We start from the raw sequence: 27,218 nt of genomic DNA, 5'->3' as shown, positions 1-27,218 counted from the left end.
ATGGCAACACAGGGCCCTTTCTGCACCCTCTCAAGCAGAATTCAATGGGTCATTGTAAGATCCAAGGGCTATGGCGTGGACACGGACTGTGGGGAAGTGGAAGGTAAGTGGAGCGACCTCTGCTCCATTGTCGGGAAGTGATGTACTTCCACTGATAAAGGTTGGCCAGGTGCTCCCGGAATCCATCTAGGCCGCTCTGCAGCACATCGATCTGCAGGTGACACAGACAGATCTCATGGAAGAACAAGGCCACCCTCTCCTCAGGGGGAACATCTCGCCACGCTATGGGTTCAAACAAAAAAAAAATTGCTAAGGAGTCCTAACAACACAACAATTACACATTTGTTTCAGTCTTTAACCCCTTCCTGCTCCAGGGCGTAAGTTTACATCTTATATTGTAAAAATTTTTTTTTTATGATAGCAGGGAGATTTAAAATGTTTTTTTTACAGCGTTAATCATGCAGCATAAATAAGACAATCCATTTTTTCTGCGGGCCGGTACGGTTAAATCGATACCAAAATTCTTACACTTTTTTTTAGGTTTTTCCACTTTTGTGCAACAAAAACCCTTTTTTTCTAAATCTTTTTTTTTTCTAAATTGCTGCATTCAAAGTCCTGTAACTTTTTTTATTTTTTGATGTACGGAGCTCTATGAGGGCTTATTTTTTGCGAGACAAGCTGTAGTTTTTATTGGTACCATTTTGGGGTACATATGGCTTTTTTGAAAACTTTTAATGCGTTTTTAGTGAGGCAAAATGCTAAAAATTAGCATTTTGCCTCTGTTTTTTAGCGTTTTTTTAACGCTTTTTTCCGTGCACAGTCAAAAGCATGTGCAATTTATTGTATGCGTTGTTACCGACGCGACAATATCAAATATGTAGGGTTTTAATATTTTTTAATCTTTTTTATGCTAATCTGCGAAAAAGCATAAAAAAAGGGTTTTTTTAACTTTTTTTTGACATTTTTTTTTAAATTCATTTTTTTAAATTTTTTTTTTTACAACATTTGTGTCCCTCTGGGGGACTTTCACCACAGCCCTGATGATCGCTGTGATAAAGCATGGCAAGTAGCCCTGCCATGCCTTATCGCTTATACAGCCTGGACAGATTCCACCCTGTGACTTTGTGACTCTTCTGTTGGGAGATTAACGTGAACACAAAATTAGCCACAATTCACACAAGAGCAGCATGGTTGTAATTACATGTTGAAGTAAGGCTTGAAATATCCAATAAACAACGACACAAACTATAAGGCATGGACATTTCTAAATATTCTTCCACATTTGCAAAGGCTGTCATGAAGGCACGCTTTTACTGCTGAAATAATTACACATTTAAGGAAGAACCCTTAGATGCATTTTAAATACACTCCCATGGGCAGGGGCATGGAACAATTGTGTGACCTCTGGCTCTAGGATTTGCTTCATACACACTCCATGGCATACCACACTTCAGACTCCATGCCACAGAGTTCAAGCTGCAAGTCTGTGCCAGTATGTTCCTGTCACTAAAGTGTACTTTTTATGTGTTGCACTAGGGCTAAAGGTGCATAAGCCATGCCTTAAATATTCACATGATCAGCCCCAAAAAATCTTTACCTTTTGGCCCGCCCAACATCACTATGTGCCAGCATTTTCCTATCACACCCAAACACACATGGTCTGCAGGCGCTGGGGGTCCTTTAATTTCAGGTCGCTCGACCTTTTTTGTAATTGAATCCAGCTCCACACAGTCCCATACTTTCGCACCATCCCCCATCGGATCTTCCTCAATATCCTTTACTTATGCTTGTAGGGGTACAGGTATGGCCCATGTTTGCCATCATAATCGAGCGGGTCCATTATCTGGACCAGCAGACGGGTTTCGCGCCATCCCAGGGGTGATGTTCGTCCAGTCATCTTTTGGTTTTGTTATAAAGATCCAAAATGGCGCTGCCCAGCACTATCCAGCGTAATAGGCATGCAGGGGACGAACGTTTAGTGCGCGGTGTGGGCCATGCGCATATGTCGCGAGACACACAGTTTACTCCTCCTATCACATTTGTCTCCTAGACAATATTCGACGGTCACCTCAAACTGGCATACATTTACATCGCATGTTCATCCGTATATGCAAGAGAAAATCTTACGCAAAAAATTTGAACACAGAAAATAAAGGCGAATAGGCTACAATGCGAAGCATACAAACCAAAAGGGCCTCAACAGTTGCCTTAAATAAATAAAGAACATGCTTCATGGGCGGACAAGTCAATAGACGCAGGTGACTAACACCGGCGGACCACAACACCCTAATGTGCATTGTGTGTAAAAAAGCATTGAGGACTGAAGCCATGTCCAAAGTATCCAACATCTGTTCCTACAATATTCCTCAAGCTTTTTAGGTGTCTGGCCATTATCTAATGATTGCCACAGAGTCTTTTGGCCTTGGCTAAAGTGTCGCAGTAAGAAAAGGTTGTGCAATGTTTGTAAGCAAACATTTTAATGCTTGCTTGTTACCCATAACACACTGACTGTAGGTGTGTGGTAACCATGGTGGCCTCACTTTTTTGCCCAAACCAAACTAAAACAAAAGGGGACTTGGCCCTACAAGAAATACCCGTTGATTAGAGCCCTGAGCTCAACAAAGATTATTAGATGGGGTGGTGGTGGTGGTGGGGGGGGGTTGAGAGAGGCTTTCAGGATTAAGCTATTGTCCGCTTGGTCCTTCATCTTTACTTTACTTACACAATTGAGAGTATGAAAAGCAGCCAATACCTGAACCTTTCTTCATCGACTTTATCAAGCTGGGATGACTAACTACTAGAGATGAGCGAGCATACTCGTCTGAGCTTGATGCTCGTTCGAGTATTAGGGTGCTCGAGATGCTCGTTACTCGAGACGAGCACCACGCGGTACTCGTCTCGATTAAACGAGCACTGACCATTGAATTCAATGGAGCCGGCAATACAGCCGGCTCCATTGAAAGGAATGGGCTGCCGGCGAGCGCGGGATGAATTGTCGGGAAGGGCTTAAATATATGAGCCCTTCCCTGCAATTCATCCAGAAATGTGTAAAAATAAAAAAATATATATATACTCACCTGGTCCCGGCAAACAGAATTCAGCGCGGCTGGCGGCAGTCCTCCTGAACTGCTCTGAACAGCTGTGAGTAGTATTCAGCAGCCAGGGATTTAAAATCCCCGCCTGCTGAATGAGCTGCCTCTAATTGGTCACAGCCTGACCAATCAGAGGCAGATCTCACTCACACACCCATTCATGAATGGGTGAGTGACTGCTGCCTCTCATTGGCTCAGCGCAGGGACCAATCTGATTGGTCCTGCTGAGCCAATGAGAGGCAGCAGTCACTCACCCATTCATAAATTCATGAATGGGTATGTGAGTGAGATCTGCCTCTGATTGGTCAGGCTGTGACCAATCAGAGGCAGCTCATTCAGCAGGCGGGGATTTTAAATCCCCGGCTGCTGAATACTACTCACAGCTGTTCAGAGCAGTTCAGGAGGACTGCCGCCAGCCGTGCTGAACTCCATCTGCCGGGGACAAGGTGAGTATATATATATTTTTTATTTTATTGCCATTTTATTTTTATTTAATGACTTCAATGGGGTTAGTTACTCGAAACGAACTCTCGAGCATCACTGAAAGTTCGACTCAAGTAACGAGCACTCGAGCATTTTGGTGCTCGCTCATCTCTACTAACTACCTTTGAGCCTAGCTACACATGTGCTAGCTTATACCAGTTAAAATTTTAAACAAATTTTAACACACAATACAACATGTCAAATCAAAAATGTGTTTTTATTACACACAAAAAAAGGCTTAGTAAGGAGCCTTGCAAATGACAACATTGGAGTCAACTCTCATAGATTGCCCTATAGGGGTGCCTCCCCCTACCGTGGAGACTCCAGTGGTCTAAAAACCAGTACACCTCCATTGCTGCCCGGTCCTCGAAGGTGTTATCTAGCACCGTATCCATGACAACACTCACTCTCCCCTGTAAACTCTTTGGCAGCTGCCACAAGCAACTAGCAATCAAGAAACTAAAAAAATCAGCCCAATCATCATCTGTCCAGAACTTCAAATATTGCAATATAGCACGCTCAATATCTCTGGACAGATGATGATGGGGCTGCTATGATCATTCATGTCGAGAGGGAGCCCTAGGGGGATGCCTTCAGAAACTCCTAGGGGCCCGCCTAGGTGGGTTCCTGCAGGGATTCCTAAGGCTCTGCCTAGGGGGATTCCTTCAGGACCGTCGAGAGGAACCCCTGAGGGGGAATACAACTAGGAGAACTAAGGGGACTCCTGGTTTGACGCCTAGAGGGAGCCCTAGGGGACTGCCGAGAGGAATCCGGAGGGGGGGGGGTCAAACCAGGAGACCTAAGGAGACTCCTAGTTTGATGCCCAGGGGGAGCCCTAGGGGGCCACCAAGAGGAATCCTGAGGGGGAGTTCAACCAGAAGACCTAAGGGGACTCCTGGTTGGACTCCTGGTTGGACGCCTATGGGGAGAATTTGCTCCAATATCCGGCGGCTGCCACTGAGGCCACCTCTCAAACACAGGGCGCTGCCAATCCAGGTTAGATGACGCACTGTGAGATGGTGAGGATGCCATATCGGGGGCCTCCTCAGAAAAATCTTCCTGCCACGATTCAGCCACATTAATGTATCTCTTAAGGACATAAGAGGGGAGAAAACACATTAGTATCAACAAAGGCTCAACATTTCTAAATCTCTATTAAGGAACAGGCCTTAATTAGTGACACTAATAAGCTGAGTCTCATCAGTAGCATCCATTGTGCAATAGGCAAAAAGGAGACTTGCTAGAGGCCGGTGTATTTTGCCTACATAGGTCATGTGGACTTATGTTTGGGCAAAAATACCAAGTCTAAAAATATTGATAATATATGTTGAAGAATGAAATAGCTTTATCAAAAAATCCATTAGCCAGACAGTGCATGCCCCTTAAATATGCGGGAAGAGTATGCAGCCATGTGGCTAAAACATTTAAATGATTATCATTTCTGAAGGACTTAAAGGGGTTGTCTAGCGAAATCAAGTGGGGTTATACACTTCTGTATGGCCTTATTAATGCACTTTGTAATATACATCGTGCATTAAATATGAGCCATACAGAAGTTATTCACTTACCTGCTCCGTTGCTAGCGTCCTCGTCTCCATGGTTCCGTCTAAATTCGCTGGCAGCTTGCTTTTTTAGACGCGCTTGCGCAGTCCGGTCTTCTCCTTTCAGCACGAGCCGCTTCAGTGTGCTCCCCGCTACAGCTCTTCTGCGCATGCGCAGACGAGCTGTCACTGCTCGGGAGCGCGCTGGAGCGGCCATTCTGTACCATCCTCTGTTAGAGGAAGGTGCAGAGCCGCTCAGCTGTCCCGAGAAGCCGCCCAGCTGTCCCGCCGTCCTGCCGTCCTTCCGCCCAGGTAAGTGATGGGCCGGGGGGGCTACCGCTGTGCTGGGGGGGGCTGCGCCGGGGGGGGGCTGCCGCTGTGATGGGGGGGCTGTCGCTGTGCCGGGGGGGCTGTCGCTGTGATGGGGGGGCTGTTGCTGTGATGGGGGGGCTGCCGCTGTGCCGGGGGGGCTGCCACTGTGCCGGGGGGGGCTGCCGCTGTGCCGGGGGGGCTGCCGCTGCGATGGGGGGGCTGTCGCTGTGCCGGGGGGGCTGCCGCTGTGCCGGGGGGGGCTGCCGCTGTGATGGGGGAGCTGCCGCTGTGATGGGGGGGCTGCCGCTGTGCCGGGGGGGGGGCTGCCGCTGTGATGGGGGGGCTGCCGCTGTGATGGGGGGGCTGTCGCTGTGCCGGGGGGGGGGGGGCTGCCGCTGTGATGGGGGGGCTGTCGCTGCAATGGGGGGGCTGTCGCTGTGCCGGGGGGGGAGGGGGCTGCGCCGGTTACCTGCTGCCTGGCGGTGGGTGACTGTGTGCCGTGGTCGGCCGCGTTCAATCCAGGGGTCCGGTCGGCGGCTGCGGGGCGTCTGGTTGTCAGGGAGACACAGCTGGTAGCGTCTCGGGAGCGCGCACGTCGGGCTATAGCAAGCGATGGGAAAAGAGCCGGTGGCCATCTTGGGAAAATTTTTATAAGTTGCTGAAACGCTGGAACTGTAAGTACAAACCAGCTAGAAAAGTCATTTACAGGGGGGCTTAGTAATGTATGCTTAATTAGGGGGACTGGGCAAAAAAAAAATTCACTGCTTCCTCGAGACAACCCCTTTAAGCAGACTGGCAATAATGTAACTATTGGTGTGAACAATTTTGAAGGACCACAAAACACCACTAGGGTGGGACCTGTAGTCTGTAGCTGCAGACACTGTGGGAGGACTAAGCATGCATTTAAATGGGTACGCAAACAATGTGAATTGCTTTTAAGTGTCTTTAGAGGAGTGGTTTATACACACTGGTAGTGAGTTTAAAAACATACAAATTTTAAAAAATTACAATAGAGGTGTACAAAGTGCTTTTTTTCCACGTCACCTACTGGTGGCCCATACTGCGATATTCATTTCTACTTACCAGGGAAGGTGCTCAGCCAATCAGAGGCAGAATTCATGAATGGGTGAGTGCTGCCTCTGACTGGCTGAGCACAGGGACCAATCAGAGGCAGCTCTCAGCTGTCATTCAATAGCTGAGAGCTGCCTCTGATTGGTTACAGTGCTCAACCAATCAGAGGCAGCCCATTCAGCAGATGCCTGCTATCTGCGAAACGGTGTCCTATAATTTTCGCCGCAGGCATTTTTCCGCATGTAAAATTCGCACATGTGACTGCTGCTATTGAAAAGCATTGGTTCTATCTAGTGCAAATTTTTTGATGTGCGGAAAAACGCCCGTTACAAACACCCGTGTGACTGAGCCCTGAGATCTTACAAAAAGAACAATTCACAGTTTGAAAATTTTCTGTAAATTTGGATTTTTTTTCCCAATAAAGACAAAATTATTAATGCAATTTTTACACTAGCATAAAGTACAATATGTAACGAAAAATTATTCTCAGAATTACATCGATAAGTCAAAACATTCAAAAGCTATTACCACATAAAGTGGCAAATGTTGGACTTGAAAAATAAGGCTGGGTCCTTAAGCCCAAAGTAGGCGATGTCCTTAAGGGGTTAATGTTCTAGAAGCTTAGGGCTCATGTCCACGGGCAAAATAGGATTTAGGATCCGCAGCGGATTTCCTGCATGCGGATCCGCATCCCATAGGGATGCATTGACCACCCGCGGGTACATAAATACCCGCGGATCGTCAATAAAAGGGATTTAAAAAAAAATGGAGCATGGAAAAATCTGGACCATGCTCCATTTTCGTGCGGGTCTCCCGCGGGGACGGCTCCCGCGGGCTTCTATTGAAGCCTATGGAAGCCGTCCGGATCCGCGGGAGACCTAAAATAGGAATTTAAAGTATTTACCATCCGGCGCGGGCGGGGAAGGTCAGCTGTTCCTCACGGCCGCATCTTCCTTGCTTCGGCTCGGCGGATGTGCCCGGCGCATGCGCGCGGCACGTCGGCGACGTGCCGGCGACGTGCCGCCGGCGTCAGGAATTCATCCGCCGGCCGAAAATGAAGATCCGGCCGTGAGGAACAGCTGATCTTCTCCGCCCGCGCCGGATGGTAAATACTTTTAAATTCTTATTTTCGGCGCTCATGTCCGCGGGGCAGGAGGGACCCGCTGCAGATTCTACATGTAGAATCTGCAGCGGATCTGATTTTCCCCGTGGACATGAGGCCTAAGTTCTCAATAACCTTTTGCTCTACTTTCTGGTTGAACACTGGAATTATATAGCATTTATAGGAAAGAAGGTAGTTTATTCTTGGTTTATCATCTCTTAAGCATACAGGAAATTACAGCTGTTAAGAGTATGTCAACCTTAGATCAAACAATGAATACATCTGATTAATGGCATTGTAGAATGCCAATTGTTGTCATTTCTCACAACCACATAAGTGAAGACTGTATAAATGCCAAAATCTTGTCGCAAACTTGATTTTTTTTCTGTTTGCTTTACATCTGATGTATAATGATTTCTTATATAATATACTTCAAGAGGATGGGTCAGTCCAGACTCGTATTGAAAGCAGCAAGCATCTGTGTGTTTCTTTAATATTTAGCTTAGTAAGGGCCCCTGCATACTTGCGTTTTTCTTGCACATTTTTTTTCACGTGATATCACTGCATTTTTTTCACGCGATTGTCAATGGGACTTTCTAATGTTAAAAATGTATCACACAAAAATTGCAAAACACCAACTTGTGATGCATTTTCATCATTAGAAAGTTCCATTGACAACCGCATGAGAAAAACACAGCAATATCGCAGCGTTAAAAAAAACGTAAGTGGGTGTGAGCCCTTAGCCGACTTTTTGATTTACCTAAATCAATTTCTCCATTACATGCGAATGCTATTGATGACATATCCTCAGGCCAGGTCATTAGTAGTTGATCAGCTGTGGTCCGTCGCTCAGGTTCCCAGCTGATCAGCTGATTGTGCACCCGCCATCAGCACTGCAATACACAGGGGTACAGAGTGAAAAGTGCTGCTCTGACCCCTAGGTAATGGGCGATGCTCCTAACTGTATGGGCAGCTCCCATAAATTTTGATGGGAGTTGCGACTGCTAGTACAATTCTGGCCGCTACAAGGGTTGCATGAACAGGTGCGCTAAAAAAATCACACAATTTATTTGTAAAATCGTGTGACTGAAATTTAATATCGCACATAAATAGTGCATCCTCATTGAAAGTAATGGGAGAGGATCGCTATCCGCGGCTGTGACAGCTACAGCAGGAGATTTTTTGGATGTGAAACACCTTAATGCTTTCACATCCAGGGGTTTCACCTTGTTGTCAATGGGGCCGGCAGCAGCAGCACGGGCCCCATTGAAAACATAGGGAGAAGATCGTGCTACTCTGCCATTGTAGTGACAGCTGTGGCATGAGATTCCTTCATCCCCGCGGGGAGTCCCCTCCAGTCACAGTGTTCAGTGATAAAAGGACTCCCCGCGGGGATGTAGGAATCCCCTGCCTCAGCTGACACAGCAGCGGCAGAGAAGCATGATCTGTGAAAGCTGTGGCAGGGGATTTCTTCATCTCCGTGAAGAGTCCCCTCATCACTGAATACTGTGACAGCACCATCACAGTGTTCAGTGATAAGGGGACTCCCCACAGTGAGGATGAGGGGGAGCTTTAACATATAATCCCAACACCGAAATTAAGCCTTAGCTGCACAACAAAAAATAATAATAATACATCACCTAGAAGCACTGGCCGACCTTAGCGCATCTTCTCCCCTGGTCTTCCTTATTTCTTCTGGCCGGGGATTAAAAAATCCCCAAATCATGGAAGCGCTGCCTCTGCTGCTGCCGCTGGCCCCATTGACCAAAGTTGAAACCCCTGGATGTGACAGCATCCAGGGGTTTCACATCCAAGGATTCCCCTGCTGCAGCTGTCACAGCCACAGCAGGGGATAGCGGGCAGTGCACTTTTTGAGCAGAAAAACTTGTCCAGGTCCTGTTTTTCCTGCGTGCCGCCCACTTCAGTCATACAAATTTTTGAACGCATGTGTTATGTGCAAAACAATTTGCACGTTAAAAGGCCCGTATGACTGAGCCCTAAAGGATGCACCCACATTTTCCATCTCTACCAACCCAGAAAAGCCCCTGGTTAGGTTTGACCTGTGCCTGTTCTATTCAACTTTTCCTCTTTTTTAAATTATTCAACTTTTATTAAACATTTTAAAACCATGCATTTAAAGACACTGAATCTCACATAGATTACAAGACTTTATTATATTTACAAAGAATGGCTCGTAAATTACAAAGAACAAACCCATATGTTATGCATAAAGAATAAAATATAAAACTTGAGAAAAGAGAAAATAGTATGAAGTTAAACCAGATAACTATCAAAAAAAAAAAGAAAAGGCAGATTTATAAAGGAAAATAATTAAGCCAAAGGTTCCCCGTTAGGTAATATTTATGAAAATTATTGTTTCAGAGGGCAAAAAGCCTTTCATAGATATTGTGTTCTGAAATCACATTTATTAAATCTTTAATAGAGGGAAACGTAGGAGACTTCCAATTTCCAATTTCTGGTCAATAAAAGCTTAGGGGACAGGAGAATATGAAAAATTATTTTCATGAAAGGATATGGTATTAAATTCAAATCAAATAACAACAAAGCTAATTTAGGTTTTAGAACAATATTCACTCTAGATATATTACCCATGGGAGAGAATACATCTCTCCAAAAGGAAGATACCAGGGGCAATTCCAGAAAATATGGTAGATTGAGCCTACTTGGTCAGAGTTTCCCCAGCACAAATTCTAATCTAATTAGATCTAGGAAAACATTTGGTAAGTTTCAGAGGGGTAAAATACCATGTGGTCAACAGCTTGTAATAGACTTCTAATAAGTTGGCACATAGTGTAGATTTATTAGCCCAATCAAAAGTTAAAAACTTTTGATCTAAAGTAATTTTTTCCCTCCAAGTCTCCCAGTTTAATAGATGGGCTTTTTTGGAGTTCCCCACATCTCCTGACAGTGTATGCAATTTAGAAGGGAACAAAATCTCTTGTAAATGGAATGTTTTCAAAAGGGCAATGATTTGGATACATTTGAAAAAGTCTTTAAATAGAAATTCAAATTCCTTCACTAAAGCTGAGAATGTCTCAATTTCTCCATCAGACATAAGATCTGTAACAAGAACAATCCCTTTTTTTCACCCAAGTCTTAATATCCAAGCCTGGAAAGTTTTACCAGAACTGTTTTCGTGGAACACTTTACCTTATGAGCATAGAGATTCCCAGCCTAAAGGGAGGCAATCATGGCGGGAGACATCATTTTGAAATTAATAAATAAATTGAAATTGGGGTATAAGATGGTTAAAATAGAGGCCAATAGGAGTGATTTGAAGGACCTGTTCTCATTAATATGACATTCTATATGAGGCCAACTAGAATTTGAAGAATGGCTGAGCCAGGCCCAAGTTTGATTGATATTAATAGAGAGGTAATAAGACCATAAATTTGGTACCCCAAAGCCTCTTTGTTTAAAGTGCAAAAATAGCATAGAATGCAACCGTAGGTTTTTTGTTGTTCCAAATAAAGTGTGACCATTGTCTTTAGAATTTAGCTATGATTAGACAAGGAATAGAAAATCTTATAGTACAAAAGAAATATATGATTTTTTGTAAGATTAACATTTAATATAGCACAATGCGATCCATCCAAGAATATTCCTGTCTATAAAGGTCATTGAGTTCACTTTGGAGAGAAAAGAGAAGTGGTAAGATGTTTATTGAAATAAGATCAGATAATGGGTAAAAAAGTGTTATTCCAAAGTAGGAAATATTACTGTGTCACCATTGAAAAGGGAATTCTTTTTACATATAATCTTTTAGAGAGTTATTGTTAGGTTGAGCATCTGGGATCTGTGGTTCTACAGGTTTCCATGAGCACAGCTTCACAGATGAGGTTAATTGAGCTGGCTGGGCATGGTGTTTCTCTAGCCAATCTACTCTGATCTGCTGCATATAAAAAACCAGCATCTCTTGATAGAAGATGCTGGTCATTTTAGTGCTTTACTGTTTTACTCTGTTGTAAACCCACTCAGAGTTGGTGTTATACATGCTTGTCTGTTGTGCCTCTCTCACCTTCCCTGAGGACAGTCTGGACACCTGTTAAAGGATAAAACCAGCACACTGGAAATTTTTGCAAAAAAGAATCCTCTTCTTTATTCCCCAGTCAATTGCATAAAAGAGCTGCAACATTTCGACCTGATGCAACAGGTTTTTGTCATGCTTGACAAAGACCTGTTGCATCAGGTTGAAACGTTGCAGCTCTGTTTTGCAATTGACTGGGGAATAAAGAAGAGGATTCTTTTTGCAAAAATTTCCAGTGTGCTGGTTCTATCCTTTGATTGAATTTCTTCTGACATGGTGGGGATCTATAAGTCCAGATCCATTGTGGGACCGTGCACCAAGTGCTTATCCTCTCCTGGTTTATAAGGTTGTGCTGCTCTCCATTTCTTATTGATCATTCAGTCTGGACACCTGTTGTCCCTCCCCTCCTTGCGTTCTGGGTTGCGTGCATTGAGTAGTGTGTTGGTGTGCACAGCAACATGTTTTATATGTCTGTACATGTGGCTTTACATGTGCTATATGTGCAGTCCTGTTCTATGTGGTTTGCATAAACTTGTGTATTGGTGTGAACAGCGACATGTTCTGCATGTCTGTGCAGGTGGCCAGACATGAGGTGTGAACTGTCGCGTTCTGTGTTCAATGTGTGTGAATAGTGTCATGTCCTGTGTTTTATGCATCTCTCCAGGTTCCTAATCAGGGATGGCCAGGTCCCAGATGAAGACAGTGGGGCTGTCCTTGTTAGGGCAATCACCCCGCTTTTAGGCAGGGGTTACCCACTTTCCCTGATTAGTAAGGTACAGGAATCTTTCCATTTTAGCCTGGAGAGGTGCAATTGGTCCTTGCAACACTATGAGAGGTGTTTATAGTTTTAAATAGGTCACCATCTTGCGTCCGTATTGAGACTTGGCACTTTAGTGCACCTTATGGACGTAACAGTCACCCATATTAATTTCTAGGATTTGTGACTTGTTTAAATTTAATTTAAAATAAGCTCTCAATGATGTTACCGGGTCTTGGAGTGTTATTATCATGCCATATGCGAGCAAACCAATTCTATGCTGTTTAAAATCAGTTGAAATGCCCTTAACACTACCTTCTGTCCTAATTGCTTCAGTAAGTGGTTCCATTACTAAGGTGAACAACAACGGGAGGCAAGGGACACCCCTGGTGAATTCCATTTGAGGTTTAGAATGAATTAGACAAAATACGATCACCAGAACTCTGACAGAAGGGGAACTGCATAGAGCTTGTATAGATCTAAATATATTACCATGTATGCCAAATTTATGTAAATTAGCAAAAGAAGAGTCCCATGTGACCTGTCAAATGCCTTCTCTGCATTTAAAGCAATGAGCAAAGAAGGCATTTGAGAGAAATCAGCCTCCATAATAAGATTAAACACCTCCTATTATCATCCTAGGCTTGTCTCCCTTTCATAAAATCAACTTGACCAACTTGAGCTAGTACGTTTTGAGTATATTTTAGTGTCACAATTAAGTAGAGAAATTGTTCTGAAATTTGAAGGAGTATCTGCTGACTTGTAACAGTGGTGGCTTGAAGCATTCCTCTGGGAGATGGCCACATGAAACTGCTTTATTGAAAGTCCTAGCTAAATGGGGTGTTAAGATGGATGAGAAAAGCTTATAATATTCATAGGTGAAGCCATCTGTACCAGACGATTTATGGGATTCAAGATATTTAATTACATCAGCCACTCCGGAGAAAATATAGGAGCGTAAAGATTGTCGAGTTGTGACGAAGATAAGGATGGAAGATTAATTCTTTGAAGAAAATTATTAATAGTACATATAGGGGGCTGAGGCATTGAGATATCATCGTTTAAGTTATAGAAGTTGGAATAGAAGGAACTAAATTATCAGCTGTTTTTCATCAGAACTATCCGATATTATAATGTAGGGAATTCTTGCTTTAACCTGGTGCTGTTTAACTAAACTAATTGTCGAAGATTTATTGAAAGAGGAATAAATTGTCTTAAATGAAGATTGCGCTTTTTTTGTTATGGTCTTCCAAAAGAGCAAGCTTTAAATTATGCCATATTTTGAATAAATCTGCATGTAGGAAGGCTGATGGGGACATTTGTAATAGTTTCTCTGAGGGTGCATTCCCACGAACGTATATCGGCTCGGTTTTCACGCCGAGCCGATATACGTCATCCTCGTGTGCAGGGGGGGGGGATGGAAGAGCCAGCAGCAGGAGCTGAGCTCCCACCCCCTCTCTGCCTCCTGAGAGAGGCGGGACGGGGGCGGGGATAGTTCGCGGACCTTAGCCCCGCCCCGCCCACCTCTTCTCATTGCAAATAGTGCAGAGGGGCGGAGAGGAGGCAGAGAGGGGGCGGGAGCTCAGTTCCTGCTCCTGGCTCTTCCATCCTCCCCCCCCTGCACATGGGGACAACGTATATCGGCTCGGCGTAAAAACCGAGCCGATATACGTTCGTGTGAATTCACCCTAAGTTTGTGATTTGTAAGAGGAGTTCATTAATATGTGATTGCTTTGTCTTGTATATTGGACACTTATTTTTATTAGAATTCCTCAAATAAACACATTATGAGTATTCAAAATTAGAAAATATTTCCATCTTATGGTTGTCATTAATTAAGAAGTATTCACTCAAAGTTTTCATTATGAGCTTCTTAAACTGGGAGATATTCATAAGAAAAATATTTTTCCGCCAGGTTCTAGTTGCAGATGAAGGAGTTTTAAGAGAATGCATAAGGAAAATAGGAGAGTGATCAAACCATGTGGTAGTGCCATCTCCAAAGAACGCACCGACGGCAGGGTTCATCTGTTTACCAAAAATAGGTTAATATGGGAAAGGATCTATGGCAAGGGGAGTAGTATGTAAATTACTTAGAGGATGAATTTCAGCATCTAAACATGTCATATCAAACTTCTTTGAAAAGCCACGGAGCAAGAGTGGGAGAAGTTCTGACAGAGCGCCCAGTAGAGTGAAGCCTAATATCCGAGATAATAATACAATCTCCACAAATGACCAGCCTTCCTCCCTAAATTCTACTAATCTTTTTAATAGTTTTATTTAAAAATCTAATTTGAGAAGAATCTAGCCTACGATAGGTGGCGCGCGTGCGAGCATCAACAGTTATGCCCCCCAGACGTAGATCATTCGATTTCCATCTCAAGCACAAAAGAAAAAGACATTACGAGCAACGGGATGCGTGTTCAACTACAAAATGATGCATCCGCCGAACGTTTCACAAAACAATAGCTAGATATTGGGAATGCTGAGGTAAAATGAAAGCTGCGCTGTGATTGGTTGCTATTTCTTACACTGCTCAGGTCACATGAAAGCTGCGCTGTGATTGGTTGCTATTTCTTATACTGCTGAGGTAACATAAAAGCTGTGCTGTGATTGGTTGTTATATATTATACTGCTGAGGTAACATGAAAGCTGTGCTGTGATTGGTTGCTATTCCTTATACAGCTGGGGTAACATGAAAGCTGCGCTGTGATTGGTTGTTATATATTACACTGCTGAGATAACATGAAAGCTTTGCTGTGATCGGTTGCTATTTACTATAGTGCTGAGGTAACATGAAGGCTGCGCTGTGATTGGTTCTTATTTCTTATACGGCTGAGGTATAATGAAATCTGAGCTGTGATTGCTTGCTATTTCTTGTACTGCTAAGTTAACATGAAAGCTGCGCTGTGATTGGTTGTTACTTTCTTAACTGCTGAGGTAGCATGAAAGCTTCGCTGTGATTGGTTGCTATTCCTTATACTGCTGTGATAACATGAAAGCTGTGCTGTGATTGGTTGCTATATAGTAAACTGCTGAGGTAACATGAAAGCTGTGTTGTGATTGGTTGCTATATATTATACTGATGAGGTTACATGAAAGCTGAGCTGTGATTGGTTGCTATTTCCTATACTTCTGAGGTAACATAAAAGCTGTGCTGTGATTGGTTGCTATATCTTATACCGATGCTGTAAAATGAATGCTGTGCTTTGATTGGTTGCTATTTCTTATATTGCTGAGGCAGAATAAAAGCTGCGCTGTGATTGGTTCCTATTTCTTATACTGCTAAGGTAACATGAATGCTGCACTGTGATTGGTTGTTATATATATTATCCCGCTGAGGTAAAACTAAAGCTGTGCTGTGATTGGTTGTTATATATCATACCGCTGAGGTAACATGAAAGCTGCGCTGTGATTGGGTGTTATATATTGTACTGCTGAGGTAACATGAAAGCTGTGCTGTGATTGGGTGTTATATATTATAAAGCTGAGGTAACATGTAAGCTGCGCTGCGATTGGTTCTTATATATTATACCGCTGAGGTAACATGAAAGCTGCGCTGTGATTGGTTGTTATCTATATATATAAAAACAAATGTATGTCTATCTGTCTTCACAGCAACATGCGACGGGTAAGCTAGTTGACTATAAAACAGGAAAATGGTATCTGTGACCAGTATCCCAGGGTATCTTAGTCTGTCAAAATTCAAGAGTCAGTATGAATGACTGTTAATGAGAATCCTGGCCCTATTAACTGGAAGCAACAATAAGTGATACTGAGTTTGCCAAGTAGTCTTAAGACCTGTCAGCATAGGAAACCTGCAACAGCTCTGTGCCTGACCAAATGGTGATTAATTTCTGCCCAGCCTGCCAGTATGGGTTCAGTGTCATCCAAAGGAAGGGAACAAAGAGACCACTAGGCAGTGACCTTACCATTCAGCACTACTCTCCCTGTTCACCAGAGGAAAACTAACCATAGAACAATTGCTACAGCCATGCAGCACAAACTAGGAGAAGCTCCCTTCTTCCTCTGTCCACAGCTTAGCTGTCTTATCTGCACACACTGCAAACTTCTCAATGGCTGTATCTCATTATCCTGGAGGGAACCCTCCTTAGGATTGTATCTGAGACACTACAGTATGCCAGGAGAGACTCCTACCTAAACGTCTATCCTAAACAAAGCAACTCTCTCAACTAAATTCTGTCTCTTCTTTCTGCTCAGCTCTCCTCTATTTCTATCCCTGTTAAAGAGACAATACCATTACAAAGAAAACAACATCAAACTATCATTAAACAGTGATGAACCATATCTCCCTTGCACTTCTCATACACAGGTGGCTATATAATTTCACATACTAGCAATTTACAATATTATATATGTTAACTAGAGATGAGCGAACCTACTCGTTTCGAGTAATTACTCGATCGAGCACCGGGATTTTCGAGTACTTCAGTACTCAGGTGAAAAGATTCGGGGGCGCCTGGGGGCGGGGGGAGGCGTGGCGGCGCGGGGGGGTAGCAGCGGGGAACAGGGGGGTCCTCTCTCTCTCCCTCTCCCCCCCACTCCCCGCTGCAACCCCCCACTCACCCACGGCGCCCCCCCCGAATCTTTTCACCCGAGTACGGAAGTACTCGAAAATCGCGGTGCTCGGGCGAAAAAGGGGCGTGGCCGAGTAGGCTCGCTCATCTCTAATGTTAACCATGAAAAAGTGTAAATTAGTATAATGTAATACTAGTGTTGCATTCCAACCAGTAAATGTCTGCAAATTCATGATTTCTTGTTTCTTTACACTTAGTATGTTTCTCCTCCATTGTTTGTGGTTTCTGCCCATCTCTAAAAGTTGACTTTGGCTCAAAAGGTAGAAAAAGTTGGGGAATTCTACCTTAATACAGAAGAAAAATGTCACTTTAAGTAACCACCGGGCCCAAAATTAACCCTCAATTCTGGCCCAATTGTGTGCTAAAACTCATAAAAATATTATGTTTTCCCTAGCGTAATATAAATTAAATAACATTACAATTTTAGTAATAGGGGATTTCAAATGTGAAACCTTTAAATCACTAAAAAATACATTATTTTTAATTGAAGTTTTAGAACAGGTCGCCGTATAGTTAAATGTTATAACAGGTCAAAGTAGATGAATCATAATTGAGTGGAATCGTCAAATATTAACACAATATATAACTGTCTCCTTCTCTAGTTTAATCTGCTGGGGCCGTATATTAAGAAAACTGACATTATGCTATAAATTATTGGTTTTAATTTAACTTTTAAAATGAAATTCTTTAGATTTTGAACATCTAAAATAGAAGATAAAAGATTTAAAAAGGAGAAGAGTGACTTTTTTTGTTTAAGTCATTACTGGGTAGTATTTATTCATTTTAATTAGGATTATCATTTTACCATTTCAGTATCTGTTACTAGATAGTAACCCTCAACAAAACATTATCATAGTTACCATCTTCGAAACATCATGATAGACATCATCAAAATATCATGGTAGTCATCCTTGTCAAAGCACTGACCAACATGGATTCACGGCCGAGAGCCCTATACATAATTCCCCTATAAACATATGATCATATGTACCTTAATCTTGCCATCTCTGACCATTAGGTATTCACATTATATTACTCGCCATTTTTTAATATGCGTCACCATTGGATACCAACATTTGCGGCACTATACCTATGTCTAATCACGTGTCTCGGGGCTGTCATGTGGCCGCCGCATCACGATGGTGCGATCACGTGACAGAGCACGGACACGCCTTCTGACGAGCCCATCAGCCATCCCTATGATGCAGGGTCACATGACCATGCGCCATTACGTCAGACGCTGGCGTTACGCCCACTGACGAGTCCATCAGCTATCTCTATGACGCGTGGTCACATGACCATGCGCCATTACGTCAGACGTTGGTATTACGCCCACAATCACGTCATGTGACGCGTAACAATCACCACACGTCTCGGAGCTGAACCACCTGACGCGCTACAATCACGTCACAAGCTACCCCTCAGTAACATGCAGCTATGTGACTAAGCGCCGACTCACCGGACGTCAGCATAATGCGACGCCCTCACAATCAATTATCAGGTACCCTAATGTTATGTACTATAAATATATGACTGTGTGTTTGTATTTTATACACTTGAAAAAGGCGGTGTGGCCGAAACGCGTTGTGTATAGTATTTTATTTTAGTTTGTATATTAAACCATGGAACTCATCATCCCTGCGGCTGTTTGCCACTTCTTGATACGCTATCTTGGATTAGGAGGCGCCCATGCCAGGGGCGCCTCCATGAAGTAAGTTACACATCCTTATCTTCATATGTACATTCTCCATCTTATTCTGACGGTGTGAGCACTGAGGCCTTTTTTACTTTGTTATATCCTTGTCAAAGCATTATGGAACATATCATGAAAACATCATGGTGGTTATCATCATCGCTAACTCATCATGATAGGTTTCATCATCATCATCCTTATACTCATCATCATAGGAAAATTATGGTAGTCATGTTATATATGATCTTCCTAATCAGCAACATTATCATCAATAAAACATTATCATAGTCATCATCAAAACATCATAATAGCCACCACCACCATTGTCATCATCAAAACAACATTGACATTATAATTAGCAAAATATCATTGCAGCCACCTATCATCTAAACACTATGGTAGTCATAATTATGACCATGATAAGAATATCATAACAATTATCATCATTCATTTTAGAAATGGTCTTCTTCATCATCATCAATTATCATCAGAACAAGGCAGCCTTCCTCAGAACATCATGGTAGACACCATCATCATATCATCATGGTACACATTATTATCTAAACATTATAGTAATAATACGGTAGTCATCATCATCATGACCATTGCTAAATGATCAAGATGATGATCATCAGAACATTATAGAAGACAGTATCCTCAAAGCATTATAATAGACACACAACTGTTGTTTGTACTAACCCCATAAAATGTGAGGCTTTATAACATATTTTGACCAAAACATGGGGGCCCATCTGCCATGTTCAGATGAACCTTATGAGAAGGGTTCCAAACTCTAAAAGACATCTCTGTTTGGAATATAGACCTCAAGGGAAGCAGGATACCTGGCTGCGTACTCTCATTGAAGCATCTAGAACAGATGGCTGAATGGAGTGCACAACAACAATGTAGACAGCCTTTTCTCCACAAAGTGCATGCACCAAAAAAAAAAGAAAGTCAGCACTTCCAACAGAAAAAAATAAATGTAAAGGTCCATGTAAGCCATGGCTATGAAAAATACAGAAATAGAAACACATGACTCGGTACTCATACAGTTAATATCTGAACAAAAATCCATAACTGTTGTTTATCTTAACTGTTTGTCTTGTTAAGTTGAGAACTAGAGTTGAGCGAACATACTCTGCTGAGCTTGATGCTCGTTCGAGTATTAGCGTACTCGATGGTGCTCGTTACTCGAACGAGCATCAAGCCGTGTTCGACCCCGCCCCAGTTTTTTACTTCTCTCCGCTGTGACGTGCCTGTTTTGGCCCCTCCCTGCCCTGACGCAGCGTGGGTCATTTGTAATTTTTTTGTCTGGCAGGCAGGGGGAGAGAGAGAGAGAGAGAGAGAGAGAGAGAGAGCGAGACCTAGGGAAAAAAAAAAGCTCGGCACCCGGCGTCCCACATACAAAAATGCTCTAGTCTCCCATTGTAGTCAATGGGGTTCGTTACTCGAGTAGACCTCTCGAATTTTACGAAAAGCTCGACTCGAATAACGCGGACTCGAGCATTTGGGTGCTCGCTCATCTCTATTGAGAACACATCCAATAAGGTTTGCCTTGATGTGGAGGATGGGCCCACATGTTTTGATCAAAATATGAGCTTTTTATGCAGTTATTCATATAACAGTTATTCATATATTAAATGTGTCTGATTGCTGAGGTGTGTGTTTCTTTTACTGCATTTTTCGCAGCCATGTCTTATGTAAACCTTTGCACTTAATTTATTTTTTAGGATTGGTGAATTTATTTTTTTATTCTATCAACTTTTTAGCAGTTGTCATGATCTTCAAAACATCATAGTAGATATTATCATTAATAAAGCATCATGTACACTATAGTACTTCATCATCATCCTCATTATCAAAATAACAACAATGCTTACATACAGCATTAGATAGTGTAGCTAATGAGTGAATACTATGAGTGATGACAGGATAGTATAATCCATACTCACACTTTACACCACAAGCCTGTGTTCAAGCTGTGAACCCTTCTCCCCAGGTCTGACATAGAGCAGTGATATTAGGCAATGTTAACATTATGATGTTTATGCTGCTTTTAGTTTTTATTGGTCCCGCCAAGACTGCATGACATCCATTTATGGTAAGTGATCGTTAACAGGATAAAAGTTGGGAGGAATATTAGTCAATGAACACTTCATATAGGATAAGGAACTTCCTGCAAAAGCAATCTGTGACATACTAATTATGTAAGAAGAAATATGTAACATTGCTCATGGAAGAAAGTGATCATTATATAACTTTTCACATGCATATATAATAATATATTGTAGTATAATAACATTATACTATTAGGCATTACAAAACTTCTCATGTGGTATGTTACATGCTATATGAATTAAGGCTTTACACACCCTTTAACCTCCAGGTAATATCTAGCGGAGTAGTTTATGGTACATATAAAAGGCATCTATATGTGGTAACTATAAATACAGGATAAATAAAGTGCATACATAATGCAGTTACTTATCAATTCAATAATAGAATAGGAATATTTTATATACTTGATCTACTTTATACTGTAGTTACAGCTCCCTAATAATAAACCTCCTGTATCTTACAATGAATACGAGGCCATTTTTATCAATTTATTGCACCCACATAGTCTTTTAATGCTTTGTATATGGATCATAAACCATGCAATCAACAATGAAATAGTGCCTATAAAACCAATCTTTACAAACACCTCTAATACAGATGCCATTGTTCCTGCCAATAATACATCTTATCGAGCGACGTGTGTTACATTTGTAAAGTACATTAGCCGTTCTTGTCAGGTGCTCAGAGTCACATAAATCTAAGGTTCCTGTTGAGTTAATTAATGGAAATCTAAAAGTCATAACACATTCAAAAAGACATTTACATTTATAACAATTGAGTGTTATTTTTTTACATAAGTTTGTAATTTATTTCTCTTTTTACTCTTAGTTACTACTTTAATATTATAATGAATGAGTAACACCATCATTTTAAATCTTTTCTACAATTTTGTATTAGATAAATACATTTTAAGTAAAGCTTGTGTAAATACATGGCCTTGATCCTGCCTCATACAACCTACAAATTATATGGAGTTGCAATATAGTGCCTGTAGACATCTATGGCGCCATACTTTACTTCTTAGGCTATGTTCACACCAGTGTTCAGGTTACGTTTTTCATTTCCCTGCTCTGTTATTGGGAGAAGAAACAAGAAGATCTACAGCGCTGCTCAAGGATATGAACCGACTGTAATTTTGAAAGCTATCATAACACACAAGCTTTATCTCGTTCCCAGCATCACCTCTTTACTTTCCTTCTCTTGGCAGCTAAGCAAAACCATAGCCCACTGTTGAAAAAACAAAACAAAAGCAAATATTATCCTACAAGAAGTTAACACCAGAATTGATGGGTTTTTCATAAATGAGAAATGATCCAGTATCCTTCACAATTAGTTCCTTATAATTTGGCAACCCGGGCTCAATCATGCCCATCCTCCCCTCTCATCTCTCACTCTCACCCTGATGTGCTGTGTGTTCTTTTTCCTTCTTTTCTTTTTCTTAGCCCTCAATGGGCACTTTTGGTAGGCTCACTTGGATTCCCCAACGCTCCCAATCTCCACATCTGTCCCCATTCCTTTTCCTTTCTGCACTTTCCCCCCTTCTATTCTTCTTTTCCCTATATTGTTTTCTTTTGTTTACAGTTTCTATGTTATACTGTTGTTTATGACGTGTTTTCTCAATGATTCTGGTTGGAGCTGAAGCTTATGACCACCAACTCAATGGAGTATCCATACAGTCTGTCAAATAAAGCTTAGATTGCTGATACTAAATCCTCTAGAGAAGCCTCGATATTCCTCTGTATCTAGCCCTTTGCTACTATGAGATTCCCATCCTCAAGCTCTAAAACATAATGTACCTGATTTGCTATATGACTTTTGGATGAGTCCCAACACCTTCTCTGTTTATCACACTGCAGTTTGGTGTAATGTTATATTAATAAAACCAATAAAACTTTTGAAAGTTTTATTTGGACAATGAATTTTGGTGTCAGATTGACCATGGCACTGCTGGAGGATAGGACTGTTATGGGAACAGGAAAATAGTATCCCTGCCCGAGCGTATCTGCCTATGATGGAATAGAATGGCACCAGATAGACTATAATTGGGTCTGTCCGGCTTCCAGTATTTTACTAGACTTTCAGGATGGATCTACACCAGAGGCTCCAAATAGAATCCGTGGCATGTATATGAACAGAGGTATAGACCAACAATCCATAGAAAGTTTAGATGTACACAGGTGTACACACAGGCAGTAGGATGCAGCAATAATGACAGAACTGGAGGATACTCAGGAGGAGCTGTGGGTCAGAATCAGAAGAACAGTTAGAAGTATCAAAATATAGAAGGAGGAAACAAAAGCGATGTGGCATTTCTGGTGCTGGGTTTAGAATTTCGGGTATAGATATGGAGAATAATCAAGGAAAGCCAGAGGCCATATCAGGACCTTCTGTGCTCTGGTCAGTAGCTTTCTCTGCTGAGTCATTCAGCCCTTGTGAGGGACTGTAACGGTTACACTAGTTGCTTTAATCTGAGTAAACTTCTATGCAACTTAAACTTTGCTGAGTCCCTTCACCATCCTAAAGTGGGATATCCTGTTAGGTTAAAGGGGTTGTCCCGCGCCGAAACGGGTTTTTTTTTTTTTCAATAGCCCCCCCGTTCGGCGCGAGACAAACCCGATGCAGGGGTTTAAAAAAAAACAACGGATAGTACTTACCCGAATCCCCGCACTCCGGTGACTTCTTACTTACCTTGCGAAGATGGCCGCCGGGATCTTCACCCTCGGTGGACCACAGGTCTTCTGTGCGGTCTATTGCCGATTCCAGCCTCCTGATTGGCTGGAATCGGCACACGTGACGGGGCGGAGCTACGAGGAGCAGCTCTCTGGCACGAGCGGCCCCATTCAGAAGGGAGAAGACCGGACTGCGCAAGCGCGTCTAATCGGGCGATTAGATGCTGAAAATTAGACGGCACCATGGCGACGGGGACGCTAGCAACGGAGCAGGTAAGTGAATAACTTCTGTATGGCTCATAATTAATGCACAATGTATATTACAAAGTGCATTAATATGGCCATACAGAAGTGTATACCCCAACTTTGTTTCGCGGGACAACCCCTTTAAGTCATAAGCCACAGCCAAATTCTCACCCTTCTATATGAAGAACGTGTGATAGTACACAAAATTTCATCACAATTAATATAACTCAGTGTAAAGATAAGAGTTCTTTTTCTGCCCAACTTTATGCACAAGAAGTTTGGCTTTGCCGTTAGTAAGTAATCCAGTAGACAACTGCAAAAATACACCAAAAACACTTACTTTACATGTTTTTTTTCTATTTTCTTCGGATTGCCATCAGGGTTTCTTTTAGTTAAGAAAATAGTTTTTCAAAAACATCAGTCATAGATGACATCTGAATGAGGAACTTTTCTGCATTAAAAATATTACAAAAATGGTGGCCAAAAAAATCTAAAAACAAACAGTGAAAGCGCCTTTTCTTTTAAAAATACCATATTTACTCATAAATGATTTGCTAAGGGCTAAGCAAAATTATTTCATTTTTTTATCTTTGCAGTCCAAGCACCATAAGTTGTCAACAATGCCATATGAAGACTTTTTTTGGATAAGTGTAATTTTTTAATATCACAATTTTGGAGGTATATAATACTGTATATTGGAAAACTTTTTTAGGGGAAAACAAAAACAGCAATTCTGTGATTTTTTTGGGGGGGGGATGTTTTTTGGGTTTCTCTTTCTTACAGTGCTCACCATGTGATATCAATATTAACTTTATTTGTTGAGTCAGAGGAATTATGGCAATACAATATGTAACAAAGTGATGCTCAATGACCCACAATCACTGTCCAAGCCTCCATTAATCTAATAAACAGAATCCATTGAAATATTTCAGAGGTGCAATGAATCAGCTTGTTGGCTGCCAAAGTACATATTGTGGAAAAAAACAATCAGCACCAGTCCTTGGATAAAACCTACAATGCTTATTGGAATTTAAGAAAAAATATGCTCACAACATGGATCGGCCCTTTGTTGTGAGCATGTTTTATGTTAAATTCCAATAAGGCATTGAAGATTTCATCCACAAATGGGTGCTGACCGTTTGATCTACAGAATTACAGTGATACTTAATATATATAGTTTTTATTGTTTTGCTACTAGTACACAGTAAAAACACTTTAAAAAAATCATTTGTTTTTGTGTCACGATTTTTTGAGACCCATGATATGAAGGTGTATGTGGGCTGATTTTTTTTTTTTTCTGGGATGTAATAACATTTTCATTGGTACCATTTTGGGGAATGTTTCATTTTTTGAACGGTGGGATGAACAGCAATTTCGGTATTGTTTTTGTTTTTCAGTGGTTGATTTGTCATGGGGAGAAGATGTTTACAACATCCAGAGTGGCTGCGGGGAGATAAATGATAACTTGATGGAACTTCTGATCATGATAAATGCATGCAAGATAGCATCTGCCTTTTGGGTCACTCCGGTGATACCCTGCTTCCCATGCACACGACAGGACAAGGAGGACAAGTCAAGAGCTCCAATCTCTGCTAAGCTTGTTGCCAATATGCTGTCTGTAGCTGGGGCTGACCGCATCATTACCATGGACCTTCATGCCTCCCTTGATATTCCTGTGGATAATTTATATGTTGAACCAGCTGTCTTAAAGTAGATTCAAGAAAACATTGCAGAATGGAAAACTCGCACCATAGTGTTATCAGATGCCGGTGGTGCCAAGAGAGTTCATCAATCGCTGACTGGCTGAATGTTGACTTTGCTTAAATACAAAAGGAAAGGAAAAAAGCCAATGAGGTGGACCGTATGGTTCTTGTGGGGGGTGTGAAGGATAAAGTGGCAATTCTAGTTGACGAAATGGCGGACACCTGTGGAACCATCTGTTATGCGGCAGATAAACTTCTGTGTGCTGGAGCCAGTAAAGTATATGTAATCCTGACACATGGTATATTTCCCGGCTCTTCCCTCTCTCGGATAAACAACACATGTTTTGAAGCTGTGGTAGTGACAAATACTATACCTCAAGAGGAGAAGATCAGACGTTGTTCTAAAATGCTTTTACTAGTCCAATAACAGTCAGAGTGATGGAAGTTCCACAAAGTGCATCAAAGTATGTGTAACACATTTTGGGGTACAGGAGACCCCTTCTTCAAGCATAATTAATGTACTAATATAGGAGGGCAGCTAAAAACACCGCATTAATAAAAGCCTTAGAAACATCTTTATTAATTAGCTACCTACTTCTTAATAGGGGGAACTCGAGGACCGGAGACCTCCCCCTTGAATAAGTTAACCTTTACTTACTCTTCACCTATTATATCCTTATAAGCACTGAATGATGTTTTACACTTATCTTTACACAGGAATAAGCATCACTATTGAATGGAGGCGGAAGGAGTCGGAAACCATTCTGGCCCACTCACCTCCATTCACAAGAAACATGTTCACATGAACCTATCCGTCATTCCGTTTTCTGCATGCAGAAATTGAATTAGAAGCAAATTCATTTTCGTTTGTCGTTCATTTTGGGCATTCACACTGAACAATAATCGTTCAGATTCCTGCTGGGTGCCGAATTCTGAACGATTTATTGGCCTCTTTAAAAGGGCACTAATAGACTTCTCTCCTACCGCTGATCTTGTGAATGCAAACAGAAACTAGCATCCGAATGTGATGCACATTTTTTATCACTGGTCAGGAAACATTACAAATTGTAATAATAGCAAATTATTAGTTGTAAGATTCTTAGTATTTTCCGTAAATTGCTTAAAAATAGGTTTACAGGAAAAATAAATGTAAACATTGTTTTTTCATCCTCCTGACATTTTCTCTGCACAGCAACTTCTTGGTGAATTGTGGCCATTTAGCAACCTAATTAACATATACAATGAGGTAAAAAGGACACATATTTTGGACTCATTACAAATACAATACAGAGAAAATGAAATTACAATTTTAAAAACGGACAATCTGCTTATTGAGAACACTACACATTGTTTATCTTCATATAATGGCAGCTCCAATTAAAGGGAACCTGCAACATCTGCCTCACTGCTTCCCTATAAACCAGCTAAGTATTCATTATCCAATCACACCAGTCTCGCTTCTGATACATTCACTCATGAAGCACACAAATATGAATTTACTCTTCACATCCTTCTGTCAAAAAGTCGGTTCCAGTGAGATATTTTGATTTCTATTTTTTTTTTGTTATTTTACATTTCCTGTTAATGCAATTTGTAAATTGAAATGTGAGATTTTAAGCCAATATGTTCTGCTCACAATGGAAAAGTTATTACACGCTTCTACTAATTCTTACAATGTACTTTGAATTTAATTGCTGTTGGCTGAAGAGGGCGCCACAAATAACCTAGCATCTGATGTTTTTGGCTGTTGGAGGATTGACGAGACACTGAGAGGGAAGCTGTTCACAT

At 41.7% G+C, this 27,218-nt stretch overlaps 1 pseudogene; it reads left to right on the top strand.

Annotated features, from left to right (window-relative positions):
• On the top strand, positions 1-25,857 carry LOC136573479 (ribose-phosphate pyrophosphokinase 1 pseudogene; annotated as a pseudogene).
• The last annotated feature ends 1,361 nt before the right edge of the window (positions 25,858-27,218 follow it).

This window comes from Eleutherodactylus coqui, chromosome 7 (genome assembly GCF_035609145.1).
Source record: "Eleutherodactylus coqui strain aEleCoq1 chromosome 7, aEleCoq1.hap1, whole genome shotgun sequence".
Lineage (NCBI taxonomy): Eukaryota > Metazoa > Chordata > Amphibia > Anura > Eleutherodactylidae > Eleutherodactylus > Eleutherodactylus coqui.
The sequence above is the reverse complement of the archived record's forward strand: the minus strand, read 5'-3'. Positions and strand labels throughout refer to the sequence as shown.